We start from the raw sequence: 26,749 nt of genomic DNA, 5'->3' as shown, positions 1-26,749 counted from the left end.
TGGGCCCAGTATGCACCCGTGGAGATAAAACCACCCGCAAGGAATCGATCAACACACCATTAACCGTCGCTTCCTCCATCGAGAATCGATCGACCCCAGGCACACGTTCCTTCAAACACACACACACACACACACACACACACACACACACACACACGCAACCGATACCGGTAGGGTTTCGGAACCCTTTTCTCGAGTGATTGATTTATTGTGCTCACCCACGGTTACGGTATGTGCAAGCGCATCCCAATGCACGCTGGCGCATGACGATGCGCATCGAGTTTCCGTCCCACCGCACCGGGTGTAAGGAAGCTGAACATCGCCGAACAAGAAAGACTGACGAGTTTGATTTCTTTTTACTCTTCACCGCCCAACTGGTTGCTTTGATGTGGTGAGCCAAAACGGGGCGTTGCCGTGCCGAAAAGGATACAAACAACTTCAATGCGCGGTGTATGTCAAACAAGCGACGAACCCTCCTTGCCTTGTTACTCTCTGCACAGAAATCCGATTCTTCTTCGCTGCTTCCCGCGTGCTTTTTCACTCATTTCCTTTTGTTTTGATATTTTTTTCTCTACTTAGTGGCCGTCATCAATGAGTTCAGCTGATCAGCGAAGAATGGAATTTAAATCAATTTATGCACGTTCCCGCGTGCTTCCTTTTAGTGGCATGAAAATCGATACTCTGTTCTCAGCGATGCCATCCGATTAGATCGGGCGCGTTTACAATCTCTTGTCCCTTTTTCGTCTACCCGAGATCGGGAGCCACAGGTAAGTAATTAAAAATGTATTAAAAGGATTGATTTTCGTTCCCGCATTAACCAACGCGGCGGCCATCCTGCGGCAGGGCATTTAATGTGTATGGTAGAAAAATAAAGTACAGGAACATTGCGGGCATGCTGTTAAAAGAAAACGTTTCGTTTACGCTCAATTTCACGCTTCATCAAATGAGTAGACGCATTGCCCTTGCGCAACTGTCCTGATGATTAGAATAAAAATATATAAAGGATCCGCTTTGTATGCAGCACGGTCGATCAATACCGATGCTGATTGGGGGTATTTGTGTTCGCTCTCTGTGTACCACCCAAGTAGGACACTACACAGTGTTGAGGTTATTCAGAAGCATGGCAGTACACATTTGCTCAACCTGCATCCTGCAAGGACGATGATGCGTAGAATATTTCTTCCACCCCGCTTACGCTAATGTGTTTGGGGCGGCATCAATCAAGTTTCCTTTTCGGCCGACCAAGCACTGAAACTAATGAAGGTTAGCCGACGCACCGAGCAGTGGAGTGCGTTTCTTTCGCTCGCTACATTACTGCACCGAACAAATGACAAATAGAAGCAGTCAAATTTAAAATTAAAAAAAACAAAGCTTCCCCAAAAAAGGGCAACTCGTTAAAACGAGCATTAGTGTTTTGTGATGGTCCAACAAAATTTGAAGCAAGGAAAATGATTACATGTAGCTTCATCGTACGCTCCATCATACCCATGAAATCGGTCTGAGTGGCTCAAGTAAAGTTGAAGCAAAACAAAAAGAGGTAAAACATATAAAAAGTGAAATGCTGGCCGTCGATTCAAACGCCGGACGGGCTAACGTGAAAGGCATTTAAAGTGTGTCTTTATCCATAGTTCACCGCTGACGGTACCAACAGAAAAAGAGAGGATCTTTATTCTAACGCTTTTTGCCATACATGAAGTGGGAACCGTATGGTTTGGTCGTTTTTTTTTTTATTTTTTAATGGAACGACCTTTAATGCACTTTCTTGCGCAAACGTCACGGTGACGACTCCGCGGGAATCTTTTGCATGCCCAGTTTCAAAGACAACCGAAGCTCATCGTCAACACCAAACGCAGTGAAAGAAAAATAACAAAACACACATCAAAACCTGTTCCGAAAACTTGACCCACTGATAATGGGATGCCTGGGATGGCTTGGTAAGGGGTTATCTTTTACACTCTCTTTTTCTCCCTGGCCTGGGCCACCATATTTGCGTTTCGTTAATTTCGTTTGTGTTTGCGAGCCATTCGCTTCGATGCTTGTGTGATGGTGAGTGGGTACGATAAAACATAGAGAAAGAGCGAGAAAAAAAGTTTAATGTACATATGACACCCATTCAGGCCGTGCGCAGATCGCGTAGATCGCATACCCGCGATCTTGATGACGGCACAGCCGAGACGGTGCAAAGGAAGGGGACACACCGACCGCTCAACAGTTGGGTGAAATTGTAAACAACCATCAGTGGGTAAGCGTGATGAAGGGTGCGGACGTGGTCGTCGCACATCGTCTTAAGCCGAAACCGTTAGCGTCGGTACGAACGGGGGCCAGCGCTCACCCACCAGTACGAGACGTTTCGAATCGAGATTTGTTTGTGATTTGTCTTTCTTTCTTCCGCATGAAAGTGTGCTGCTGGGTACGAGGTGGCGTCAACGGAAGCATGACCAGGAAATTGATGCTTTATAGCGAGCTTAAGCGGGCAAATTTACAATCGCCACCACGTTACAAGGCGAATAAACGCGGCCATACTGTACGATGTGCATGGAGGAACACATAATGCAACAACTCTGCACAGAGTTTAAAATGAGATCATCTACAAACAATTAGAAAATATATTTTCAAACATCGTTCGAGAAAAGTAATGTTGCTCGTGCACTGTCTGCACCTTCACCTTCAACGAAATATACTTAAAATAAATGAAAAAGCTACATACCACGATTTGTGGATAATCAGCCACTATCAAGCATGCACAGCAATGTTCCTGCTTCCCGGCATTCCTCCAAATGAGGATGAAAAATTACCCCACCAACAAGCCATCTCCATTTAGCACTGAGCGAGAAAAAACAACACTTTTGCTATCGTACCACAAACATAGCATCATAACCCAGAAACATCGTTCTCAGCCAATGACACACCATCCGAAACCATCACTCTTTGCTCTTGAAGGTGATAAATTACGGTGCCGTGCTGAACCACCAAATGAATAGAAAACTATGTTTTCCTAAAACATGCCACATCACGCATTTCGCTCGAGCTGAAGTGCTTTCATTCCACTTGTCCGGGCGAACAATTGTGCTGCACCCACAAACCATCACCGAAAGTGTCCATCGCTTCCCCAATCCCCGGGGGCATTTAGAATGAAAGCCACTTGCTTTCCGGCCAGAATGTTGCTGCTTTGCAGCGAATCGTCATCCCACTTTAAAGCTCACAGGCAACCACTCGCACAAGGTGTTGTAATGGCCCTTGGGCTGGCGGCTAATGCGCGAGACATTTATCACGCCCGTGCGTACCGTGTCACGCTTTCGTCGGTGGAAGTTAAAAGATGGGTGCCGTTTAAAATCGGGCCATGGTCACTGTGCTTTGACCGCAGGGAGGGCGAGATAGTGCAGAGAGAGAGAGTGCCAGTTGTGCTGAGGTATGATCCCGATTTGATGGAGTGGCGCGTTTGGGACTGCTCTCGTGCCCTGTTGATTGACAAAGCAACAAGTGCTCTTCTGTTCCTAGCTGCCTTCTGTGAGCGGTTCCATTCGCCCTTTGATACCGGCTGCATGTTAATTAAATTCATCTTTTCACGTTGGAACATAGCATTCCAAGAAAGGCGTAATCCATTTGTGGTCCATCCATTCGGTAGAAAATGTTCTGCACCTTTAATCTCCCTTGCCGCCAGTCATCCAGGCGCATAAAAAGGGGATCAATGCACCCGATCGACAATTTATTTATCGACATTCCCGACGTACGCGCTCGATTGTGAGCGTGGTCAACGACCCACTTGGCCTGCGTAGCACCAGTTTCTCGCTGCTGTCGCTTGTGCCTGCCAACTGCAGGCACAAAACCTGCTTGCATTCCGCTGGGTGCGTGTGGTTGCATTTCCGTGTCCGTGCACAAACCTTGGCACTGCAAATCCAGCATCCAATCGATTCCGCTTCCGCTGCAGCATTTCTTGGCCCCCTTGGTGCTCTCCCACTGGATGTTCCCAATCACCTAACGCGATCGGAGAAACGAAAGTCAGGGCACACGGTGCCCGTTAACCACCACTACGGTGAAAAACTTTCAGTTTTTATTGACCTTTTACTGCATTCGGGCGTACCGAGCAATCGAGTGCCGATGATAACACGCCTGCAAATATCGAACTGCGATAAATGGCAATGGGAAACGCGCGTAAAATGAGTCCGTCCAAATGAGAAAAAACAATCACACACACACACGCATAATAACTGAAAATGAGCAAACGGTTTAAGCATGGTGAACTGCAGGAAAAGTGAATGATAGCCACAACCTGCTTCAGAAAAAAAGTATTTCAGTTTTTTAAAACACTGTTCGCACGATTAGTGCCAAAACAAAATCGCAAAGGTTAGCGTTTGCGATCGTGATTGCAAACGCGGGATTTGCCGCGCACACGGTTTCGCACGATCAACTTTGCGCTGATGAGCTTCGTTACAATCTAGCAAGCCAAACGCAGCCATTAATCCATTAGAAAGTGTGCGATTTAGATTTTTGTTTTAAAAGGCTTAGTTAAGCATGGTTTGGAGCATTGCAGCTCTGGCATTCGGTAAGGGTGGTCGGAAAATGTGCTCATCATTTCCACCATACACATTTCCTGCACAACAAGAGAGTGAGGAAAAATATGCTAATAGTGGTTCGCTCTTTGGGGTCAAAAGCGTTAATGAACGGCGAAGTGTTTTGTTCATTTAGCATTTGCTAAGCAGCTTCATCAACCCGATTGCGGTGCTGCCAAATCAAGGTACATCAAAAGAAATACATGATGTGTATGCAAAAGAAAGTAGGCAACAAACCTGATGAATTTAAATTTTAAAACAGTTTTTAATATATCACAATCCAGAGGAAGGTAAATGCTTCAAAAACTACCGCAATTAAGACAGCTAGTGTGAATCAGGCGCTCTTGTCTGCAGTTGAGTAGGCCATACCTGAAACGAAAAAGAATTCGAATATAAGCATCTTGTAGCGCAAGTCGGTGTGATATCGTCCCCGAGTCATTATCGTCCCTTTAAACTGTATACGTTTCTTTGATTGTACCATCAAATACCAACAACTCGTCTAGCACCATCGATGATTTTTAGAATCTTAGAAAAGATTTCTTAGAATGCTCTTTCAGTAGCTCTTAACACATCTCACGCCGTCCGTAACGCACCAAACTCGTCATGAGGATCTGCTTTTCATAGCATTGCGTACATTCTAATCTTGCCTTTGAGATTACAATGCTGCATCAACCATGTCACCAACTTTAAAATTCCGGGACGAAACTTAGAATCGATTTTCTCAACCACCATTGACCACAGAACCTTTCCAAAGGAAAGAATATCAGTCAAAGCAAAGCAGAATGAATGGTAGGCGAACAAACGCGTCCTGCGTCTCACTGCGTCAATCAATTATTTATAATTTTGTTTGCCCAAACAGAAAAGCTGGAGAAGTTGCAACTCGATGTTTTCTTCCCCGAATGATGCGTTCCAACCACTTTCCGGGTTGTTTTGTGCCTCTTCTTAGGTGTCTTAGCTTCCAACCAATCGATGCAATGATTGACATTTCCGAAGCGACATCCGGACTGATGCATTTTTTTTTGTCTATTTCCTCCGTTGAGTGCATTGCAAAGAGGATTGATAATTGAGAGAAGCATAGGAAGGATGATTACAGAGCGGTAAAAATAGCTAGCCCATCCGAATTGACTCAAATTGTTACTTTTTTGTGTCTTTAAACAAGTGTAAATTAAAATAAATTCTTTTTCTACCATTTATTTCTTCGCAAACAATCTATTTTTGTTTCACGGCCTTTATACAATTTTCTTACAGTCATTTCGTTCGTTTTTTAGCTTTATAATAGCTTTAGATCATAATTCCATTTTCCATCTAAAGATACTTCACCAATCAAAGTGATACGCTCGTTATGTTTAATAAATCAATAATTTGTCACAGCTGGTAGAAATCCTGTTAAAAATTAAATTCGTCTGCTCTCTTTTTTTCCACTGCTACGTCAACGGGCGACTTGTTAAAACACATCTTTTACCATGTTTTATTCATGTCACGCGTCTTTCAGCCATGGGATGATGAATCAATTCATTAGTTTTGTTCGAGATCATAAAAACAAGTCTTAAGCATCCAACTCCCCCAAAGAAAGTTACCGCCTTTCAACCGATGTCATTGACGTCCGATTCAGTTGTCTGTTGCTTATGAGAGAAACTGCGAAACTTGTGCCACGGCCTTCGCACCCATTAACGAAGATCGCTCAAACGGAAGCAGCTTTCGATGGTACTGTTATTTTTTCCTCCCTGCTTAGTGTGCTTTGTTTATGGGGAGAGGAAAAAAAAACTACTCAACAAAAACTACTACATAAACTAAACGCACAAAAACACACACACGCAGCACTTGCACCCATATGAAGCCCATGGTCGAACCACTCCACTACCGGTAACCACCGGGTGTGTAAATCTCTTTCTCTTTATACCAACAAACGATCATCCAACTCATCCAATTCACGCAACATATCGGCGCGCATCCAAATTAGGCTTTTCTTTTTCGGCACCACACAATTGCACATGGGGAGGGCAAAAGAAAACAGACGGCTGGCTGGCAGCCCGCGTACCAAACTGCCTGAAGCCACGTGGATTTTCACTTTCATTTTGCGCACGAGACTGGCGCGACGGGGCGTGTTCGATGCTGCGATGATTAGAAGACGCGGAGAGTAGAAGATGAAAGTTAATGTGCCTTGTTTGGGAAAGGCAGGTAGCGGAGACTGTGCGTTTTTTTTTCTCTCGACTACTCTACGGTTACAGTTTGAGTATGAGTTTTTATTTTGTGCTGCTTTTTGTTCCAACTCTCGTTTGCTTTTTAGTTAGCCATTATTTTTGGAAGCGTTCCGCGCCTTTGCAACCATTGAAATCGTTCGTTCATTGACTCCGTCATCGATTGGAGTCGTTTCGTATTTCTTTTTTTTTTTAGTTTACTTTTCTTTTCAATGCATCAACACTGATGCTGGGCTTTTGTTTTGGGGAAATTTTTGTTGCATTTTCATTGCACGTCATTATCAGTGAAACGCGTTTTCGTTGGTTTAAAAGGAAAGGATGATAACCGATTAGATGGAAATGGATGCTACACTTGGGGTACAATCGGTACGTTGATAATTTGGTTTTTTTTCAACGGTTTTTGTAATTGTCTGCCATTTTGCTTTCGACCAAAAGCTCCCTTCCTCTAGAAATAGTTTGAAACAAACGAGCCCCCTATGCCTAACATGATTCATTATAAGTAACCAAGAATAGAAGTATTTATGCGGCAAGGCGTGTACCAGCAGCATACTTCAAACAGCATGCGACAGCACGAAAAGACTCCCCGGAAGGATTTGCCCTCCGAAACAGCGTTCCATTTTCGAGCAGTTCATTAGTGGTACGGTTTGTGTCGTGAACGGCACGGTGAACAGTAGGACAAACCGGAAAACGGAAACACACCGTTCGGTGTAGGTTGATTGATTGATCCTAGATGCGAAACGTCGGGATAAGGAACATCGAGAACAGAGTCTCTCCACCGTCCCAAAAAGTGATAGTAGTAACTCCAGCGGCCTCGGTGGCGTCTAGAGAGTGAAACTTTTCCCACTTTTGTCCCGCGTAGGTCCCACAGCACGAACGGGTTTGCCCAGATGCATTCCATCTTGCCACGAGACCGCTCGACGACCGCGCATTTCTTGGCGTGGTCCACCTCCTCGTTAAGCCGCTGCGTTAAACGCTGGCATTTAAAGGAAAAACATGATCTCAAGGTGATACACAACCCCGGCGCACGCTAATGCCGACTAATTCGGTTAATTTTTATCCCCATCTTGCTGCTCCCTCGGGGAGGTAGAGAATGGCGCTGTTGGGTTTACGTTGCTTTCTTCACTCACACTTTTGTTTCACATTTCACGGAACCTCAAATCTCGTGGGACGATTTCCGTAGCGCCATTCGTGAGCGAAACTGGAGCAGGACTCAGTGGGAGCGGCGAGCCTGCTGTGAAAATTGGAACTTTCTAAACCGACTCCACTCAGCCACCCACCGATCGGGACGTGACGAAAGCGATGCTTATTCCAAATGAACTTACTTAAATATATGTACATTGATTTCATTTCCAGGGCCTTTAGCGATAATCTATAGTAAAAATTTTGCAATCAAAAAAAGGCGCAAGCTGCATAATAAATACCAAATTTATTTATTTGCGTAAGAGGGTAAGCTGCCATGCTACACGGTCACGCCATTCATAACTGTTTGGCGCAAAATCTGATCCTGCTATGGTCTGGCGCACGTGATGCAACCGCAACGCAGTGCTGCGTATTACACAAATTTGAAACGCGCGCCCTGTGACCCGAAAAATCCACCTGACAGTTACATCCATTTGCGCAACTCTAACCACTATCGCGTGAAACAATAGCGAAAGCAAATAAGACGACACAAAACACGATGAATCAAACACAAATACGGATGCGCTACGCTGACAACAAACAATGTGTGTTTGTCACCGCGGCACCACACGCGATCGCAACGGGTGGCGGCTCCACGCGCGTGCGCAGTGGACGATCTATTTGGTTCGCTTCTGTACGATCGAATTTTGGATTGCATAAATTTTATGGAAACTCTGCACCACCACCAGCTAGGTTCGACACCTTTTGGTGTGATAAATGGGACCACGTTAGTGAGCCCGACACTGCAACACTGCGGGTGACAACCATGGGCCATTCACCTTTTGTTCAACGCGGGTTGTTGAGTAGTTTACCACCCGGTACGCTTCCTGTCCCGCACAATTTGTGACTATCTTTGCGTAAGGGAGAGGGTAATCGGTGCTTGCAGCGTGTGACGATATTTAGCGAAAGTGGTTCATCGCTGGGTGGCGACACCAAATTCACTTTCATTCTGCAATAAAGTCATTCTGATAGTGGCGGACAAGTTAGTGTTATCTTTAAGTACTTTGAAATTTCTAGTATATTATTTTAGGAGGTTTTACGTCCATAAATTGAACGGTAAAGCAATTTACCATAAAAATGGTGTACAGGTTAGAGAAAGACAATTTAGAACAACTTGTTTTATATACTGTTTATGCACATACGCAACACCTTCTGCTTCGCGTTCTTTTTCGTGTAAAAACAGTAATGATGATTTGTTTTCTCCTTGTTTTTGATACACAATGGAACAAGAAAACAATTAACAAGCCTCAAACCTTTTACGGTGACAGCAGAAAAGGGCAATAGAAATGCAATTCCTTTGCCCTTTTATCACACGCAGCAATTCATCAAACAATTGTCAATGGTCGCATTGGTAATGGTACAGCAATAACAACAACAGAAGAGTTAATCCGTATCCATAGAAATGATTAATCATCATGCCGGCTTTGGAAATCGATGTTTCTTTCTCTTTGAATCAGTTTTTTTATGTTATGTATTACCACCGCTGGTTGGTGGGTTAGTAGCAGCGGGGCAGAGAAAAATGCTACCCATTTCACCTGATCTACGCCGCGCGTATTGGTGCGGAAGACGCGGAAAGCGATCACGGTGAAGGTGCAAGGTGGATGATAAGGTAAGCGGGGCAAGGTTTCGTCCACGTTCCACCACTCGGAACTAGGAAGCTTCCTACCTATCTGGTTCACCTAGTTTCTTCGCATGAACGATCCGGTAGCATGCGAGTCAAACACACACACAGTCGGTCGTTCCATGGGCTGTGTCCATTCCTACCACTGAGCCATTCGAACCGTGGATATTGATAGGATAAAACTGTGTTTTTTCCTCTCTTTGCACTTTACGGCTGTCATAGTGGGTTAGTTTTTCCTAGTGCAACACGCTAATAGGACCGGGCTAGTTGATATGAAGCATGTCCATTCGCAGCCGTATCTCGTTATCACGCCTTCTGGGCGAGTTTCAAGGTTTCTACTCATCCACCAAAGGGTGTGGAAAGATGTGGTTGAAAGTATAAAAAAATACTCTTTTCCAATAAGATTGAGGCTTTTCCCAAGGGATCAATAGTGTCGAAAGGAGATTGTTTAATCTTTGATCTTTTGAAAAACAAAATACATTCGTTACGTTACGTACAATTTGCAAACAAGAGGCGTAAACCGTGTCAGAATTAATCAATCAAAAGACAGCAATGCTTAACAAGCGATGAACCTTTGTTTAATTGGAAGTTAAAAGTGTGTGTTTTTGTTTTTGGTTGGCAACCTTGCTCAAACCTCTCTAAACTCTCACTTTATTTCAACTCGCCACTTAGGCGCAAGCTTTACCATTTTCTACGTAGTAGCATTTTTCCACCGTTTTGTCACAGCACAGATGGTCCCCCCGTTCACGTTCGCTCGTTTTCAATTGGTAATTGGGTGGCCGCACTGCTCGCCGTGCTAATTAAATTAGGTCCCGTGAAAAGTTTCACATATATTATTGATGCGCTCCAAAAGCCGGCCAGAAACGCCAGCCACCGGTGGCAAACAGCGATCGGTGATCTGTGGCAAAAGGTGGCGCCCAGCCACTCGTGGTCGCTGTTGTGCTGCGAGAAAGTTGGGAGAAGAAAGCGTCGATAAACCGGGTGCGCAATTAGTGCGCGGCGTGTTCGTTCGCTCGTTTGAGCGATTTACGATAGGGGGCGCTCTCTTGCCACACACACACACACACACACACACACACACACACACACACACACACACACACACACACACACACACACACACACACACACACACACACACACACACACACACACACACACACACACACACACACACACACACACACACACACACACACACACACGAACGCGATGCGTGCGGAAACGATCCAGCGGAAAAGTGACGGAAATGGGATGGGAAAGGTTTCGGTTTTGGTGATTGAATTTCAATGCCATGTGCTATGCTCCATCAACGCTAGTAATGATGAGGCTGGCACGATGGCTATCGGTGTGAGAGCCGTGCTGTGAACGAAAAGCTACCACGCTGCCACCTTCCCCCCGATGCCGCTGATTAGGCGAGTGCAGTGCAGAAAAATATCAATAACACATGTGGCGGGGTAGAAATGTTGACCCGTACGCCCGTTTAAAGTGCAGCTCAAAGAGGGTGCGTGATGTCGATCGGTACGATCAGTCATTACCAACTCGAAGTGTACAATAACGGGGATGACTTGACGGGGAAGAAAAGAAGAAAAAAAAATCGATAGTCCCGCTGACGCCATGACAAGTGTATCCAGCCCTCTGAAATGAGAGATTCCTCAACCCACTCGATCGAGGAGAAAGAAATCGCTTTTTGACACATTGGATTATGTTTGCCCATTAGAGGACGGACGCCCGGCGTGCGCCCAAATGCATTCACCCGACCTTCGACATCATCATCATCGTTTGAAGCTGGCCAACAGACGCCAGCGCTCGAGATAGTTGGCTCGAACGATCAATTTTCAGCGTTCAGCTAGTAACAGCAACAAAAATCTGCTGTCCACCAAACACGCTTCGCGCTCACTTTCTTTCCGCCACGAGCTGCCACAAACCCATTACGGCTAAGTACCCACGGTCCACGGGGAGCACCAGGGTGGACGCCAGCCAGCCCGCTTGGCTTCAAGTTGACTCGTGACTCGGCAAAACTACCCACAGTGAAGCAACGGCCCCGTGTCCCTGTTCTGTCACTTCTAACACGAAAGCTACAACAAACAGCTGCTGCACCTCGGTGTTTTGGTACGTTGTTTTTTTTTTTTGCTCGGTGAGTTGAGTACCGTGCTCTCTCGCTCATTCCAATGAATGGCATTTGGTCTCGTGCCTGCTTAGTCCTCTCGCTCTGGGATGATGGACCCGGCTATAGGGACCCGCTGGCACACTAACGTGTACCTTCCCGGTGGGGACCTGTTTGCCCGAACCAACAGCACAGCGAATGGCAATGCGCAAAAGAGAAAACGCTTTTCCAGTCGGACGGTTCAATGAACCGAGAAAGAGAACGTGACTTCAATTCCGGGAGTAAACTATGCGCTATCTGGAAGTGCTGGAATCCGGACGGCTTGTGAGCGATGCAGACAGGACGTGGTACAATTTGTTGGCGAGGTTTTATCATCTATTGATAATTGGAGAATGTCTTTGGTTTTTAAAGAATTACTACAATGTAGCACCCATCTTACGTGCATTCTAAACGGTATTATCGATCAGTGTAAGAAGGCTGAATGAAGGTCGTTTGACAAGCGGATGCTTTTGAATCTGAAACTAGATCTATGTAAGCTTATTGCTCCATTTTGCTATTCGGGTAGCATAAACTAAAAAACAGTCTTCACACTTTTTCACAGTTCAAGTTGATCAAGGTTTGATCTTTACACCAAAAATCTCAATCTCATTTTTCCTGAGTTACTAGTTGAACGAAGATCTCTCTTTTCATCGAACAAAAGCCTTTTAAAAACTATCGATAAAAGCAATATATCAAGTGTGCTCCATTGGAACCAGTATTAGAACCGACCCCTACCTACCCAATCATCTAAGCTGACAAAACAAAACGTCCCCTTTGTTCGTGGTCATGGACGCACTCTAACAGCTGAAAGCAAGCCGACGTTTATCAATCCCCACACATGTCATCCCAAGATCAATGCTCTTCTTGCCCATTCCCTGCTCTATTCCAACTGGCTGGCATCAGAATGGCCTTCCCAAAAAGTGAGAGTTAATAAAATAATTGCCAGATTAAGCGAGTGTGAAACTGATACGCGGCATTCTAATGAAGATATTCGTTCCGATGCGTGCCCGGTCGTGATTTGCTTTTCTGATTCCTCTTTATGGCTCCCTGTCACATTCCAGTCGGGTGTACGGAAGGGCACCGAAGCGTTCGTTTACGTTAAACATCCAACTACCGAATGCGAGAGAATGATATCAGGCAACAGATAGGACAACAATGGACGGCTTCAAAAACGGTTCAAACCCTTCCAAAAGCATCTGGCTTCGCTGCATAGAATCGGAATTTGTTTCTCTTGTTCTTCAAAATGGTCAATAATTTGTTGCATACTGTTTTAATCTTCTTTCCTAATCCGTTTTAAGCAATGCTACTAAAATGAATAAATTGCGTTTAGTTGTACAATCTATTGTGGAATTTCATTTCATTTCAAATCTTATCGCTCATCAACCGGTCAATGCTCCAGCATTAGCGACCCGTCGTAGGATGATAGCTCGTTCTCCGTCGCGGATGTGACTGACCTTTCTTAACATAAAAAACCAAACCCTTCCGTACACTCACTGCCCTAGTTAATCCTCGTACTTTCATCACCTCGACCCAAACGAAGGTGAAAAATTAACCAAATCGAATGAGAAATGAGAAGCAATTTCGAGGTACGATTGCTTTATTGCATTGGCCTTCAGATGAACTCTCTTTGACGATCACAAATCGCCGTTGTTTGCAGTTCGAGAGATGGAGTAAACTAAGCACAATAACTCCTAAACCCCCTTGCTATGTTTCAAGGGTTTCTTTTTTACTCTTTCTGTTCTATCGCACCATCCCCTGTGCAACGCAACGATAGAAATAGTTTGGAGAGCACCGTCAGATGAACAAATTGGTAAATAGGATAGTAAGTTACTCGGTAATGCGCTTTAATCACATACTTCACCTTGAACCTGAGAGATTAACGTCCATGGAATGGGATTTGGTATCTCGAGACTGTTCTCCGGCTCGGGGAAAGCTGAGCGAAGAAGCGTTGTAATTATGCGCGAGTTTATTAGTTTCTCCAAGCGGCACTGTTAATGATAGACTTCAATCGTTCATTGTACCGCTGAGAAATGCGCTGAGCTTCAACATTATATCGTGTTCTAGTAGAATGCGATGTGTAGTTTTGTTTAAAGTTAAAAAATGATTTAAAATGATCATCGATGTGTTAAAATGTTAAATGACAATGCACAATAATATTGCATTCAATTAATTTCTATAAAGACAACTGCCGCCAACAAATGACGGGTTAAGAAATAATTTCATACATCCTCTATCATTAATTTGTTCTGATATCAGTGCCCATTAATTTATCATTAATTCCACACCCTGCAGAAGCTCTGACCCTGGCAGGGAACCTGCCTAATTTAATCCCAGTGCGATAGGAAACGTTCTACCGTATCTTGAGAAAACAATAAATTTCTTCTGCCGGGAAAAGTAAACAACTTTCGATTTCTACACCCATCTGTCTCTCACCATGAGACTAGATGCTTTTAGTGACCGCTGGCATATCATGGTGCTGCTCCCTGTTGCTTCCCACTGGACAGGTGAAGTGATGCTGTTCTAACTCTAATTTGTTGCGTTTTACCCCTCGGTTCCTTTCCATTGCATCTGGTGGGCCAAATCAAACGACCTCTCTCTCTCTCTCGATTGATTGATTTACGATTGTGTTCCGTTTTCGATCTCTGAGTTGAAGGGCCTACGGAATGCAATCAAAAGTGGATCCCACCCTCCGTGCATTTAATCGAGCTCACCGCTCTTCTGGCTCTGATTTTATTCTGATTGATCAGTTGCTAGCGTGCATTTCAGCAACAGAGTGGCAAGAAGATAAGATTTCAAACAAATTCTTCCAACGTTATCTATTCCATCTAGTTAAGGATGACGTTTGACTTCGGTCCTGGTTTATCAATTTGAGCTATTACAGTGAAGAACAAAATCTCCTGCTACGATTCGATTCCACCCGTTTGAGATTTATGACTCCTCCAAAGAAGCTCCCACCAATTACCTCTACCAGAATGTGCACTCCCGTTTGTGGTCCAGCAGTTTTGTTGTACCACGGGCTCACCACTGCAATCCCACCGTCTTCTTCAGTTTATTACCTAGAACGAGTAAAAAGAAAATACCAATCAGAATCATGTACAAGGCAGGGAAAGTAGGCAGTTACGCTTTCGCTTTCATTCGAGTAGTTCAGCGAAAGAGGGGGCAGCAAATGATCGGAATCGAGTTTTGGGTTTTTACGATCCACAGTACGGCATTGTTTTTTATGGCTCTACCCCAATAGTCAAATACTATGCTAAACGTAAGCTGAAAACATGCTTGCTGGGACTTTTTGGATGTGCAATAAAACCATTCAATACTTGAATTTTCATGGCACGATTTTATTGGTTTTGATATGGAATCAAACATAACAAGCATTCGCTGCCGTTAAGATGATTTCTACTGAGAGATGCTCATGTGACGTTGCTATTTACAACTATATTATGCAGAGACTAGTTTCGATCGGTTTGGTTAGTGTGAATAATCGAAATAGCTGTCAACTTTCGATTTCATTGAATTTATTTCTGTTTTGTAGTGTCTTCTTTTCCCTCGCTTCTATGCCTCCCGATGGTATTTAGTCATCCATTAGTCTTGCCAATCAAATTGTTGTAAATTGATGAGTAATGTTCACATGCAATCGAACGGTTGCGGTCGACGGAAACACCCATCAGTGAAATGCAAGAAAAATTTACACATATTCCTTCCCTGGACCTTAACACTTTACCTTAGGTGAAGAATTCGAACGGTCACACTAGGCGGGAAGGAAGTGGTAAGCAAAGGAAATCACGTTCTCCATTCTCAAGCGATTTAAATTCACATCACTTTAGCGGAGCACTTGTACCAAGGGTGTCAAGTACAGGGAGTGAACTTTCACTGCCAAACGGAGCAGGTGACCAGGAACACGAACGCTCCTACGCTTTCAAATCGATCGTCCAATGCAAGCAAACTGGATCATCTCACCGCACTCGATTGAGTGGAAAATTATATCAATAACCCCGGTGAGGATCACGCAGTCATCACTCCACTCTAATGGTCGCCCGTCACGCGCTCCCTCATGGGGGGAACGTTCGGCACATTCGCTGTCACACGGATGAGGCTGCGCATTTTCCGAAACGCGAAACGCTTTCTCCGCACGTGTCACGACCAGCGTTCGATTAGGCGCCTACAACACCGTCCCGCTATGTTTCTGCTTCTTTTTTTCTTCTACGAGTGGTGTGACAATTTGTTTCGTCACCTGATTTAAGTATCCATCGAAAAAGTGGCACGAAATGCACAAGCAAAAGTGACATCACAATGGGTTTCTTTATAGCCGAATGGAACCGGGAGATAGAAACACGCACAACAAAGCGGCTCTCTTTTAACCGCGAAATCCAAAGACATCGATGAAAAGGACAACCTGATCATTGTACAAAATCGAACATTCGAAAGATTTCAATGCTAGCGACGAACCTTGCCATGCCGCAGTCATGTATACCCCAAAAAATGATCGCACATGGCTCTAATAACTGGTTTCGATTTGAACGAAAGTAAAAATTGCTAAACACTGAGATCATTGCCGCGCGTTGGCAGCTTTCGATCCTTAATGGCTGATGTGGCTGGTGCGTCTCGCTGAGCAGCAGGATTATTTACAGCATTTTGTGAAAGCTATGATAATTGTTATTCGAAAACAAAGTTTCATTTCAAGTCGTTAGCAAAATTGACCATTTGTAGTCGGTAAGAAGCTTGGTAGATTATCATATGAAAAGAGCTGGTGTAATTTGTCCGCTGAAAGTGAATTTTCGATCGATTTTGTTGAGATGAAGCACGATCATTACAAATATTTTTTGCTTTTTTTTACTTTCTCCAATATGTTCGATTCACTAGCATTCAATTTCATATGTTGAAGCAAGTAATCAACACCAACGTGTGATCCAGTATCGTTGGAATGATAAATACTCGGACAGTAGCAAAACCATGAACCAAATTATGTTTGTGTGTTTCCCCCATAGACGAACAAAAGGCGGCGCAAAACAATCGATTGATTAATTTGTTCTTTTGAACCGTGCGTCCCGGCAGATTGTTGCCCGGTTGCTTCGGAAGGTATTGAAAATGGAGCAATTTGTAAACGTGCTACCGGTACGCCGGATGGGAAATGAGCAATTACAGCCAATCGGCTATGAATTGAATTGTAACGAAGATTAATGTTTGTACCACCCAAGAGAATAGTAAAGAAAATGAATCTGTGTTTGGCCCGTTTAGCCGTAGCACATTCTTATAGTCTTAAAAAAATCATATTTTATTTCAAATAGCATTATGCCTGTTTTATTTGATAGAAACTAACACATGAAGCTATGAAAAAGAAAAACAAAACCTTATCCATACTATCTGTTTATGATTACTACACCGCACAGACAAATCACAAACTGCTAAATCACTCTGCTGCAATATGTTATCAGCAACCCTCCAAACCATCGGTGCCAAGCATCAAAAGTAATGGACTTCACGGAAAACCCATCCAAAAACGGTACCCGCACACAATTCAGGGCGCTTTCTCACTATCATCAGTGATCGCGCTGTTTCGGCTCTGGTTGCACCGCGGATCGCGTCTGCTATTAGCCAGTTAGTCGATTGAATTGCCGATTCAACGAATGTGTGCGTTAGTTCCACCACGTGCACACGCTCAAGTGCAGTTATATAAAGCTTCACGAGAGAATAGGACCGGCGGTCCGGCCACTAATCTGCAGGGTTTGCTGTGGCAAACCATTACTGGTGGGTTAATTAAGTTTAATAAATAGAGGGTAGAGCATCATCGAAAAAAAAAACAAAAAAGCAAAAGCCATTAGAGTGAACGGCTTAAGGCACTGCCCGCAGACGATAAACGTTACGGAGCAGAGTGTCGGATGATACTACTGACCCGGTTTACCATTCGTGCAGATTGTAATACAACATCCCAAAATTAAACAATTGATTTTAAAAATAGTTGCTTATCCGTCAACTGTGGCATGTTTTGACATCAAATGGCCATTTATTTGGATGCATGAATCAGATGAAACAATAATTTCATTAAATGTTTTGTTCTATTATTTGTTATTTTTTGTGTGTTACTAAAGCGCAAACCAGAATCTTTTTTTTTTCATTCAATTTAAAGAATTACATTACATTTGAAAAACTCCACCTAATTTGCAATGTTCTTCAAAAAACGATTCACCCGAAAAAAAATCTTATAATACACCTCAAAAGTCTGTTTCAACTACACGATTTGCTGTACTAAGTCTAACCGAATAAGTGAGTTTATTATCCACTCCCCTGACCACAAACCTTCAATTATTCACTTTGAGCATATGATTTTTCCCCTACGTTCCGCGAGCCCTCACTCTACGCTGTCGGCTCTACGATCCCGAACAATGATTTCTTTTTGTGTGCCTCGTTCACTTTTAAACCACCCCCATACGACACGATCTGCTCTGGTTGCAAAAAAGTGCAATACAGTACAATCGTACACTCGGGCTGTCTGCTTCATCCCCGCACGGGGTACGGTCGTGCGGGGTAAAGTGAAAGTTATTTTGCATTCCCCTCAATGCTCCACATTGCCCGCCCAGCACACAGCTTCCCGTCGGTCTACGGTCGACTTCGTTTAGCATCGTTCCTGCTACCCTCTCCCTCTCTCTCTCGCTACAATAACGGAACAAAACGCCCGGTGCCGGTTATTAGTAGGCGGAGGAAAAAGAAAACTCTCCGAACCGGAACTTGCCAGTTAAGGCAACAGAAACAGAATCAAAAACACCAGCACATGGATGTTTATTAAAGGAACACGAATCATGCTTAAGCGATCGATGGCGTCACTCGGCCCGATGGAAGTGTTGCTACTTCCTCACGCGGTATTTTGTGACTAAGTTGCAACTGGAGTCGACGTGCGGAAACATCAACCTTCAGCAACAACAATAACAATATCGTGGGTGCTAAGTATTACACTTTCTCCCGTACGGAAGCCCATACACAGATGTTCCGGTAGTACTACTCATGTAGCACGATGAATGTCAAACGTTCGACCGGTGTTTTCAGAGAATTATTAGCCGACCAAGCAAGCAAATATGACCGTTTCTTTTTGACGCTTTTCAAGGGCCAATCGTTGCTCACGATCGCCATCAACGTCTAGCCCCAGCATCGACCTTTCCGGTGGATATGTTGCAATTTTATTACAGCCTGTTCCTCGGCTTTTCTTGTTCGCTTCAAACCACAAACCATTCCTGCTGGTGCCTGGTAGCGAGTACACCGTGTACCAGAAAGCGAAAGTACCATAAAAATACACCCCACAACCGAACCGGATGCATGCCATGGGTGATGGATCTCAGCAGTTGCCAGAACACGAAACGAATCTCAAAACCGTGCGGTGGAAACCCGAGTAGGCCGTGTGAGGTCGGTTTGCTCTCGCCCCTCCTTTCTTTTGCTTTGCTTCTTTCGTTGGGGTTCGTTGCTTAACTGCTAGAATACAGTTTCACTTTCCACAGGGCCGGGGAGCCGTGTTTGGCTGTGGCTGAGTTTGTCGGTGGCTGTGTAGGTGTGCAACTGGTAGTACTTTTCTTTGCCGTTTTATTTTTGCGTTTCGTCTCGTTTACGGGGTCCCGGATTTCCCTTCTTTGCTGTTTCATCGTTCCTCCAGACCGACGTAATATTTGGTTGCGTTTTCTTTCTCGCTTGTTGGTTTTCTGACGTCTAGCAAAGGGTTTCTGCTTTGCTGCAGAAGAACAGTAGTGGTGAGAACTACCAGTGGTTGTAAAGCATGGAACGAGTAGCCTTGAAGGTAAGGGAAAAGTGAAAGCTTCGCACCACAAACGATTGACATGGTAAGAACATAAAGATAACGTTGGTACAGAAATAGCTTCGGCGAGGCAAATGTTGGCTGTGATACCAAAGTTTTAAAACTGCAGTATCTATCTCAAATAGTGTTAAATCGTACATCAGTCCTATCATTGCTAGCCCTAACGCAAAAGGCCCTCATCGTTGATTGCCACTCAAAGCATGGGGTAGTTTCGTGTCTTATTTTGCTTTCTTTTTTCTCACCACCTGACCGTAACACTGCCATTCATTTGGAAACGAAGCGGAAGATAAGAATTTATTAGAGTGCATCAGCCTTCCGGGCACTGTTAGCACGTCAGCGTACGGGAAAGTCAAGGCACGTCAGCGTTCAGCCCTTCGGGGTCTATAAGTATCGAACAATTTTCCAACCAACGGTAAGAATTGATTGAAACAATCGAATCAAACCATGCCACCGTGAACCGAATCCCGACCACGATCGCGTTTCCTATTAACACGTAGGTGTGGAAATTAACCCCTCTGTTGTACTGTTGGTCAACGTTGAGTTTTCTTTTTTTGGCGGCTACATTTTTAACCCATTTCCTTCATTCTCGGTCTCGAATATCGAAAGGTCACGAGAAAGGTTTCGTTCCGACGCGAAGGGAATTGTAACATGGAAAGATAAAGGGACGAATCAACACCAATATGGCTGAATGGTGTTTTGTTAGTAATGCCAGAAATGGAAGTGAATGAACATTGAACTCACAACCAACAAACGAACCACAAAATCGCTAACCATTTGGATGAGCAAAAGAACAAAAAACCAGTTTTACCAAAAAGTTTCAAGGAAGAGTGGAAAATACCATCGCAACAACTCAATTACTGTGTGTACTCTGCCAGAAGTAAACAAAGCTATAAGTTTTAATTGCAAATACGTAAAATATTGAGATGGTTATAAACATTGGCAAAGATATTTAATAAAAATAAAAAAGGGGCTGCAAACTCATTATTACAAACGATAAAAAATGTAGCTTCTTGCACCTGTAGGCCTTCGATTCATTAAATTTTACGAGCTGGAAACCATGCGCTGGTTTGGAAGCGAACAGTAAAAAGATGAAATAAATGATGTACAAGAAATTGTGCACAGTGTGGAGAGTGTTTATCAAGGTCAGTTTGTGCGTAATGAAAACGTTTTAACCATTTCTTTTATTGGCTGTGTGGAATAAAATGAAACTGTTATCTACCTATAGTTTGTACCACACCCCTAAAGTCAATTTAAATTGAACACATTTTATGAAATAGTTTGGTGAGGTATGAAATTGAGTTTGATCTTTCACTTCTTCAACCCTTTACAACAAGGAAATCATTATGAATGAAATTTTATCCCTAACAATACTTGGGCATTGGAGAAAACAGTGTCATATTCATCATCCATCATGGGCCGTTGGCCGAGTGTTGTCAAGGTACCCTTGTTGAAAATGTTAAACAGAGAAGAGAAAAAAAAATCAACCTCAATGCCGTAAACGATCATGATTCATTAGCATAGATTTTATTTCCCTCCTACCCCCACAAATAATCTATTTTTTGTGTTGTTTTTCTTCCCCTCAAATGAACCAGCAAGCTCCATTTGAAAATGCTCCTGTTTTCGTAAATCAAATACACTGCAAAAGACTTCAATGCCGTTGATCGACTTTCAAGTGACGAACCTGCGGGCGGAAGATAAATGAACTTCAACCGGTGTTTCCCTGTTTCTGATCCGTTATATTTTCCCTCACTATGGTATTCAGTCACGATGTGATAGGATAGGGTTTCCAAATGAAATTGACACTGCTTAATCGTTTGACCAGGCTAAGAGCCACCTAAATCTATGTATCCAGGAACCTTCAAAGATTATAAAAACTAGGCCAAAGGTGAAGGTTTTTGTTGATCATATTGGTTCCGCATTGTATGCAGTTCTTGTTTTCGTTTCTCTTGTAAATGCATGACAATGCTGCCATACCACCTAGTTGTAGGATTTCTGTAAGCGAAACCCTATTTGGTTTTTAGACATCGCATACCACTATTCCAAACCGTTTGAAAACCCATTCAAAACACTATTAATCATCGGAACTGGTTGTACTCGTTACCATCGAATAAATTTGTACAAACATTTCCTTCAGCTGTAGTATGAGGACCGCCAGTATTGTGTTAATTGAATGAAGTCCCTTTTCTTTCTTAATCATACGCTTCGTATTAAATATATCGCAACAGACGGCACGACATCACCAGGAACAGAAAATTATGATTGCAAAAGAAACTATATATCAAAACCAAGGCAAGTAAACATAGCGTCTTTTTAATGGATTTAATTAGCACCCCTTTGCTGCCTTATTGGGTAAATTATTTATTTCACTTTCTTTTTACTTGTCTTTTTTTTGCAATTTCATCCGCTATCACTCATTTGTCATTAAAATCAGAACCACTATCAGCTGATTGGTGCGCATGTGTTTCTCACTGAGCCACCCATTACATGCGATAAGCCGGCAATGCGCAAGACATCGCGCAAAAGAAAAATATGAAAACCAACCAACCGTCTTGTTCACTTAATTAAACGCTTTCCTCGCCCAGCTTATCGAAAGTGACACGGAACCGCAACACGTCCCAAACCCGGAATCATAAACTGCGCTAAATTATGTTATTGTAATTTTGGCCTACTTCGATGCGGTTGGAGGCTTTGCAAAAATTGCAACGCAAATTGCAATGACAAACGCATGCACACGGGCTGTTGCACATTGTTGCAAGTGCGTTGTTTTTTTTTTTCGTTCAACCAGCTTTCTGGGTTTTTTTTTTTATTTGCTTTGCTATCTACCTCCTCGATCGTCGTTTAAACGAGACGCAGCGTCCGGTTCGTATGTTGCGGTTGGAATGGCAGGTAATTGGAGAAGAAAGGGGTTGCAAAATGAGTGTGGAAAATTTTACGTACTTTCTTCTCGCTTTGGCTACGAGCACCAACCAGCCGTGGGGTTCGTCTCTTCAACCACAAACAAAAGACACTACCTGCCAGATGGCAAAGAATGCGGCAGCGTTGGTGTAGCTCCGAGCAAAGAGAAACAGAAAGTGAATCTAGATCGTTGGCTCGTTTGCACCAAAGTACCGATCGCAAAGCAAGCTCTCAAACACTGCCACGATGCATCATCAAGTGCCGAGGGGCAGGGGAGGAGAGGCGACTTAACGGCGTAGACAATACCCAGCTGAAGGGTGAGGATGCGGTTGTAATTTAATCCAATCTCTCTCGCTCCCTGCTGAAAGAACCGCTGGGAACGGAGCGAAGACAGGCAAACGGGATTAAAACTCCCGCTCGGGTGACGTGTGGCATCGACTTTTCTCACCCAAGCGTCGGGCAACGGAGGGAAGAAGAAAAGGTTCCGCGCACGCTCTCTTGTTCCGTCAAAATCCTTCGAAACAAAAGTCAATCATCGTCGGCCGGTGCGTAATGAGTGGGAGCAAAACAAAGCCGCCCAATTCGCCGTACTGGTGCATTTCCCAATCCCGTCACCACCGGTGGCAGTGCGTGATCTGCATCCGACACGAGCGTTATTAGTTTGGATAGCTTTATTTCGGGGGGGAGAAAGGGGGCGCGTATGCAGAACAACTCGGCAGTGAAAGTAGCGCCATGCGACGGTGCTGTGTTAAAATCGTGCTCCAGTACTGTTGCACCTTGTTCCCAGCGGTGGAAATGCGAAACGGTGATTCAACGAAATGGGTAGGTTTCCTTTCGATCGCTTTGCATCGCCGTAGCCCACAGCCCACATAATTGGAGCACCTTGATAGCACGCATAAACGCAACACCAACACAATCACGCACACACTAGCACATGTAAAGCAATTGCACTTTTTAATGTAGGCATTAATTTCCGGCTGTATCAGGGTGGAGTGGGATCGCTGGCCCGTCAGATTAAAATCACACGAACTGATCAGACAGTTTCATTTTCGCTCGATCCTCCAATCACGTGGCTTTCGATCGATCCGATAATCAGATTAACTTTTTTGCGTTTTGGATTTTAATTGTGAGGCAAGCTTTTTTGTTTGTTTTAAAACTAGACTAGACGCCAGCTCAACTTCCTATACCTCCAGGCAGTCTTCCCTTACCTGTTGTTAGCTGCCAACAGGCTTGCAAGCTGCCGGATATTGATTCACGTTTGCAGATTTGCCTCCGATCACCCAATCACGCACACACACACACACACACACACACACGAGCGCACTGCTCAGCTCACTCAGCGGAAAAGTGTATTCTTACGAATTCGAACACTAATAATACGCGATCGCTTTCACTTTCGGGTTTCAGATCAGTTTGAACCCCTTTTTGCATTCGCACTGCAGGGTCACTTCTTCACTTCGGTTCACCAATGTCGAAACCAACCTCGAACGAATAGCACCAGTTTCTTTTATTTTGTGATCAATCTTTCTCCACTGCTTATCACACTATCACACCGTCTTCGCATCCACTAGCTCAACGCATCAGCGTGCTGCATTCAGAATGAAGAAATAACAAAAGCAGTTCGCTCCTATCCAGCGGGAGCCGTACGGTGTACACTCGCATAGACGCTCGGTATGGCAATAACGCCGGCAAACGGTCTGCCCGGCGATTTTATATGACGTGAAAGTTGTGGCCCTGCGCCACCGCGACTCACCTCTAAGCGAGCGCCCTCTAGCGGCAATGCAGGCGAAAGAGAGAAGCACACTACGCAGGGGATAGTCGATTGCGCACGCTCGGGGTTTTTTTTTTTCTTCTTGGTTTTGGTTCGGTGGTGCGTGTCGTGCTGCAACTACAGTCTATTGCTGTTGCTGGTGGTGGTGCTGCTGCTTCTTCTTTCATAGAGTGTGCGTCACTCACTCAACTGACACACTGAACCGACGCTCCCGCTCTGCACACTTCGCCAAAGATAGCGGGTTGAACGACGGCTGCTTTCGCTTTCATGCCATGCGCGTTTGTGCTCACGTTTGTTGTTGTCTTGTGTCCACCAATCACCTCCCCCCCCCCCCTCGGAATGACGTCAGAGGCCTGGCGTCGGGGGTGTATACCGGGTCAATCTGCTGCCCACCAGTGGTCGGTGAATCAACTGACCAACACCGTTCACGTCCTTGAGTGTTGGGGCCTGCCCAGCCTGAAGGATTTCCGTTTTCCAGCCAGCGCTAATACGCGTCAGTGGACCAAATGCAGATGTAGTTTCTTAATTTCACTCGGCCGTATCACAGCCACGCAATGCCTATGGAAGGGGAATAATTGAAGGCGGATTCGCACAGCACGTCAGCACAAATCCGGGTTATGTAACGCGGCTGTACCGTGGGGCATGTTTGTGCATTCCATGCCGGTAGTGAGTCGATGACTAAGCGGGAACAACGGTATCCTGAAAGCACAACACGGCTGCTTTCGCAACACGCCGCTGTGAGTAATTTCGATGTGCGATCAAATAGATTATTTGACTGCTGGTACTGTGTCACGTTCACGCTTAAAGACATTTGTTTTAAACATCAAATCCTATCCCATTAATGCAAATCTTCGTAATTATCTGCTCAAAACTGAAAGCATGGAGGAACACTATGTTTTATATTTTACAATCTGTCCTCAATTTCTGTGTTTTGAAAAAAACATTAATTAGTCACTGGACGGGACAACATTCGGAGCGATTGTGATAAATATGTAACGTTTTGTGATATGCTCGCCGTTACGCCCTGTTACGCCCCCCCCCCCCCCAGGCACGGGCGGGAAATGTACACTCGACCCACTGGAACGTGAGGTGACATATCGTTATATCACACACCATTATCAGACGGTAGCACAATCGCTTCACCCAGATCATTGGACCAGAAGTTTCGCAAAGCGAAAGACATCACCAACTAGGAAAACACCGTGAAAATGGCTGCTAAATGGCCTAATGTTGCAATGCAATATGGCTTTGCACATCGTTTTGAAAGCTGATTTTATTAATAACTTGTAGACGGTGGGTGCTTTAACAATATTAAGGATTGGGAAATGAGCGTTTGATTGTGGAAATTTAAAAGCTGTTTTCCTTATCTACCTTGCAGGGGTTTTCAGCAGCTCTTATAGTTGTGGGACACTTGATTGATTCTTTATTACGAATTCTTACGGAAAATGAAATTCATATGATTGGAATTGGATTCTACAGCACCCTTTTGGGAGAAATTCAATTCGAATTTCTAAGGAGCCTGTCCAAAAAAGGTGTCATCGAGTCCAATTCCCAACATATAAAGTTCACTGCCCACAAGAAAGTGCCAAGGAAGTGTCCCACAACTATGAGAGCTACTGAAAACCCCTCCATTTGTTGAGATGGCTATCTAAAATTTGTTGCATTGAAAATCTGAAGAATTGTTTCTTTGTAGTTTAAATTTTTATGTATTATCGTTAAAATAATTGCTGAACAGTTGTGAAATACTGTACATTACTACTTAATATATCAGTAACAGAAAATTAACATAAATTTCATTCAATTTACTAAACAAACCATGAGCATTTATTCAATATTGTACAAATGTCTCGTGTGAAAAGTTTCATTTTCCACCAACTTTTTTTCACTTTCTCACTCTACTATACGCTTCATTCTTCAAACAGACCGCAAAATGAAAGTGATGACCCAATTCTGGTTCATGTCAGAGCGACGCTTGCGACGGTGCGGGAACCAGGCAGCTACCGTCGGGCCGTTCGATCGTACGGAAAGCTGCAGTGAACAAAAAAAAACAACAACAACGGTGAGCCCCCCCACACAGGTGGCTGGTGGCAGAATTCATTTGCATATTTGTTTACGTTCGACCGGCCTTCGGCCTCCCGTTGGCTTTTGCATATCAGTGGCGGTATTTAATTTTCCTTTGTTTTTGCTGCCTTTTTCGCTGCCGATTCAAGCTTCGCTGCGGCGCGGAAGATGCAAACGTGTGAGCCGAAACGGAAACGGGACCGTCCAATTACATGGTTTTCTGCCATTTGCTTTCCATGCTTGCGTATCCTTGCGGTGAGCTGATTGAACATCGCTTTTGGCAGTGACAGCACTCGGGAAGGACGTTCTGGGCAATTGCTGATAGGGGAAGGAGGGGACAGCTTTTCCGTTCAATAAACCGCTGCAGGCTAACGCAGGGAGAGCGAGAGCGTTGAAGAAGATTTTTCGATGGCGATCAGAGGTGAAGATAGTCCACATGATCGATGGACGTTTAAAAGAGGTTGTTTGTATTTTTGTTGCTGAAAATTGTGGCGATTTAAAAATCATGTAAAATAAGGTTGTTGTTTTTTTCCTTT

At 44.2% G+C, this 26,749-nt stretch overlaps 1 protein-coding gene and 1 long non-coding RNA gene across 3 annotated transcripts in view; one reads left to right on the top strand and one right to left on the bottom strand.

The window, feature by feature from the left end:
* LOC121589774 overlaps window positions 1-24,046 on the bottom strand; it is a 46,784-nt gene extending 22,738 nt beyond the window's left edge. Inside the window, exon 1 of the mRNA XM_041908897.1 lies at window positions 23,590-24,046. The gene's annotated coding sequence lies outside the window, so the exon portion shown is untranslated. The remainder of the gene's footprint in view (window positions 1-23,589) is intronic.
* Window positions 19,115-20,465, top strand: LOC121589775. Of its 2 annotated transcripts, none has more exons than XR_006004342.1 (3): window positions 19,115-19,511; window positions 19,767-19,979; window positions 20,093-20,465. It is a non-coding gene; the product is annotated as an uncharacterized LOC121589775 (long non-coding RNA). The 2 variants fall into 2 exon arrangements; XR_006004343.1 differs by having other exon boundaries at window positions 19,767-19,983.
* Window positions 24,047-26,749: the final 2,703 nt, after the last annotated feature.

The sequence above is a fragment of the Anopheles merus genome, chromosome 2R (genome assembly GCF_017562075.2).
Source record: "Anopheles merus strain MAF chromosome 2R, AmerM5.1, whole genome shotgun sequence".
Lineage (NCBI taxonomy): Eukaryota > Metazoa > Arthropoda > Insecta > Diptera > Culicidae > Anopheles > Anopheles merus.
This window is presented reverse-complemented; position numbering and strand designations above follow the sequence as displayed.